Consider the following 4,842-nt stretch of genomic DNA (forward strand, 5'->3'; position numbering starts at 1 on the left):
AGTCAAAAGAGAACCTACAGATTGGGAAAAAGTGTTTGGCAATGACTTCTCCAAAAGAGTCAATAGAGAACCTACAGATTGGGAAAAAGTATTTGGCAATGACATATCTGACAAGGGACTTATCTGTAGAATTTATAGAAAACTCCAACACCTCAATAACAAAAAGACAAATAATCCAATTAAAAAATGAACCCAAGACATGCAAAGACACTTCACCAAGGAGGATATTCAGGCAGCCAGCAAACATGAAGAAATGCTCACAATCATTAGCCATTAGAGAGATGCAAAAAAAAAACAAACAAACAAACAAACAAAAAAACAATGAAATACCGTCTTGCTTCAGCACTAGTAGCAAAGTTCAACAAGACACAAAATAACAAATATTGTCAAGGATGTGGAGAGATTGGGACTCTCATACACTGCTGGTGGGACTGCAAAATGGTACAACCACTGTGGGAAGCAGTATGGCAATTCCTTAAAAAGCTGGAAATAGAAAATATCATTTGACCCAGCCATTCCATTACTAGTATATATCCTAAAGAAGTGAGAGCCATGACAAGAACAGACATATGCACACCCATGTTCATTGAAGCACTATTTACAATAGCAAAAAGTTGGAAACAATCTAGGTGTCCATCAGCTGAGGAATGGATAACCAAACTATGGTACGTACATACACACAATGGAATACTATGCAACCCTAAAGAATAACCTAGAATCTGCAAAACACCACATAATGTGGATGAATTTGGAGGACATTAAGCTGGATAAAATAAGTCAATGACAAAAGGACAAATATTGTATTAGTTCATTATTGTACAAGTCAAGGAAAGGTTTATCTATGGAAGGAAATTTTCTTTGTTGGTTGCCAGGGGTGGGAAGGGAGGGGAGAGAACACTGTTAGATAGGCAGAGATAAGTACTGATTTGGGTGAAGAGAAGGGCAATGTACCAAATGTGAGTGATCAACATGGTGGCATTGAGAAAGAAGAAGACAGAGAGAGGTACATGGGAGGTGCAGACAACAAAGATGAATCCTTTTGCACATACAGTACTGCGTTGTCAGTGAGGGCAAACATGGGTACATGGGTGGATAGATGGGTGGACAGGCTGAACTAGTAGGTATGTCTGTGAAGTGGGGAGTGTACCCAAGACCATGTATAGGGTTGGCAGATAATGGTCCTATAAGTGTATTTGTATGACCTGAATTCCCAGGGCTATAGTAGAGCTGACAAGGGACAAGGTTGTAGTCACTTCTTGGTCACAGCCAGCTACCCAGAGGGACTCAGTAGCTGAACCTGTGGGCTCGGTACCATAGTCACAGGGGACATCAAGCTCAACTGGAATAACATACTACACAAAACACTGTTCCATCTCCTATTTTGGCGAGTAACGACTGGGATCTTAAAAGCTTGCAAGTGGCCATCTAGATGCAACAATGGGTCTCTCCTCGTCCAGAGCAAAGAAGAATGAAGAAAACCAAAGATTCATGGAAACAATTAGTCCTAGTGACTGGTACACCATGCAATCCACAGCCTATGTGACTATGAGACCAGAAGAACTAGATGGTGCCCGGCTACCACTGTCAACCACTCAGAGGGGGATCTATGTAGGAGATCCTGGATAGAGAGGGAGAACAATGTGGAACAAAACTCAAAATCATTTGGGAAAAAAAAAGTGGACCAGGTTTGCTGGTCTGATAGAGCCTGGTGGAACCACTGAGACTATGGCCCCTAGCTACCCTTCAGGTCTGGAATTGAACCCACACCTGTGGCTTCCAGCCAAACAAAAGACAGGAATAGGAGTTGAACATTTACCTGAGGTAGATATACTCCTTGGAGGAATAATCACGGGAAAAAGAAGGGCTATTTATGCACAGGGAGACAGTTCAGGGGGCAGGAGTGCATGGAGGGATGGACACAGGGAAGATGTAATTATCGAGAGGAAGTGGGAGGGGAGCTGTTGCATTGTGGGAAATTGTGGTCAACGTCATGAGACAAGTGTATGTGAACTGCTGTATGGAAAGTGAATTTGCTCTGTCAACTTTCACCCAAATCACAATTTAAAAAAGAATAAAAGACACACACAAAAAAAAGAACAAGCAGCAAAAGTCAGAGTAGATAAATTGGACCCTCATCAAAATTAAAAACTGCGTACATCAAAGGACTTCATAAACAAAATGAAGAGAAAACCTACAGACTAGGAGAAAATTTGGGGTAACCATGTATCAGATAATGGTTTAATATCTATAATGTATGAAGAACTACAACTTAACAAGAAAAAGGAAAGTAACCCAATCCAAAAAATGGTCAAAACATTCAAATAGATATTTCACCAAAGAAGATATGCAAATGTCCAAAAAGTACGTGAAAAACCATTAGGGAGATGCACATGAAAATAACAATGAGATACGACTTCACCCCCATGTGGATGGCTAAAACAAAAACAACTAAAAATAAAATATGTCGGTAAAGATGTGGAGAAATTAGATTCCTTGTCCATTACTTGTGGGAATGCAAAATGGTACAGCTGCTGTTTCACATAAAGTTAATTACAGAACTACCATAAACCAAAAAACCAAACTCACTGCCGTGGAGTCAGATCTGACTCATAGTGAACCCTCCTTGAGTTTCCGAAGCAGTTAACACTTCGGAAGTAGATTGCCCAACTTTCCTTCCTCAACTGGATCAATAAGCAGCATCATGATAAATGGAGAAAAGATTGAAGTTGTCAAAGACTTCATATTACTTGGTTCTATAATCAACGCCAGTGGAAGCAGCAGTCAAGACATCAGATGACGTATTGTATTGGGCAAATCTGCTGCAAAAGACCTCTTTCAAATGATAGAGAACAAAGATGTCTCCTTGAACGCTAAGGTGCTTCTAACCCAAGCCATGGTATTTTCAATCGCCTCATATGCATGTGAGAGCTGGACAATGAATGAGGAAGACTGAAGATAGATGCTTTCGAGTTGTGGTGCTGGTGAAGAATGCTGAAAGTACTGTGGAAAGGCCAGACTTTGTCTCCAGATGGATTAAAGACTTAAATGTCAAAAATACAAAAAATTTGAAACTTTCAGATGACATATAGAATACCTTTCAAGAAGACATGCAGTTGCGTGTGTGCGTGTGTTCATGTGTTCATGCGCATGCACGTGTGTGTGTGTAAGGAGAGAGTGCGAGATCCCTAAACAGGTCACACTTAACTATACAGGGATACAGATACGAGTTGTAAGACTGTAAAGACTCAAGGGGAGATTATTTTAATATCAGGACAGTGAGTCCTTCTAGGAAGGATGGAAGCACTAGTGAAAGGGAGTGAGAACATGAGACCTTATGGGATGCTGATGGTGCTCGCTTTATTTATTTATTATTTAAGTCAGGGCAATGGTGACAAAAATGCCTGCATGTCCCATGGGTCCAAGAGGCACCGTGGAAAGTAGCTCAGTTTGGTAGGTTCACTACCTGAGAAGACTGGCTGCTGGCCTCAGTGAGCCTAGCAGGAAAAGGTTGACAGGTGTATCACCATGAGGAAGATATCTCAGAAGAGATTAAGAGTTTGAGTCAAGTTTCGCACATCAGGACAACTCACGTAGGAGCCTCCCCAAGAAAGCCACCGTTCAGGTACTTCCTACACATGAGGGCTTGCAAAGCCAGGCTGAGCAGCAGCTACCCTGGAGAGGCAACGGCAGTCACGTTCCCGGGACAGTTGAAGATGACTGTCCCCTGCTCCCTTATTCTCCTGTATGAAGACTTAAGTTTGGGAAAAGGAGAGGGGTTTTACGATTGAGAAGTGTCGAGAACTTGGAGTTGGGAACATGGACTTGGAAGAGTGGGAGGAGATGAGTCAAAAGGGATGAAGAAATCAAAGCACCGGCCTCCCCTGCTCTATTCCAGGTCCCGAGAGCCATGAGCCTGCCCAGGAGTGGGAACGGGGAAGCTTCGAATCAGGTGGGATCAGAGTTTTAAAATGGACATTCAGTGATTTTTATTTTTTTTAAATGAATGAAAATGGCCAGGAGTTAAGAGATCTGGAATCTAGTCTGGAAAAGAGAGTCAACATTACAGAGTTGGACGCAGTGCTTGTGGGAAATCAAAACCTTTTTGTACTTGTACCCTATCAGGAGTCCTATTAGGACTCTGGTAGCATAGTGCCTAAGGCACTTGACTGCTAAGCAGAAGGCTGGCGGTTCAAACCCACCAGCCACTCCTCAGAAGGAAGGTTGGGCAATCTACTTCCCTAGTGATACTGCCTCGGAAACCCAAGGAGGGGTTGCTATGAGTCGGGCTGACTTGATGACACATAACAACAACATTTGATGGGTAAGAAAAGCTAGAGCAAAGAACAGGAAGTGGCTTGTTGATACGTTTAAGGGTTTGATATATGCACAAACACACATTTATCTGTCCTCAAATGCCATGTTCTTCCCACCAAGCCACGGAGCCCTTCCAGGCAGGGATTGAAACAACAGTCCCTTCAGCAGGTAGGACTGGAATTCATCTTCCTACCTGTGGTGGTTACTGTTTGTGTGTCAGCTTGCGGGCCTGGTTGAGTGGCTGGGCAGCTGGTGGTAGATATTCCCTGTGATGAGACTGGCAATCACCATGGTGGGATCTACCATAAGCAGCTGAGTAGCTGCCTTTGGGATGTGGTCTGCTTCCTGTATTTAAGGAGAAGCCTTGGGAATGGTCTGTAGCCTGTGGCACACTTGGACCCTGCCGTTGCTACAGCAGCCTGCCATGCTTTGCCGACCTTGGGACTTACAATGGACTTAAGTTAATGGCCTGCCGTGTGGTTTGGTAACATCAGGACTGTGCCTTTTTACTTGTCAACCTTGGGGCTT

This window comes from Orycteropus afer, unplaced genomic scaffold (genome assembly GCF_000298275.1).
Source record: "Orycteropus afer afer isolate SDZICR_OR568_19922 unplaced genomic scaffold, OryAfe1.0 scaffold00099, whole genome shotgun sequence".
In the NCBI taxonomy this organism is placed as follows: Eukaryota; Metazoa; Chordata; class Mammalia; order Tubulidentata; family Orycteropodidae; genus Orycteropus; species Orycteropus afer.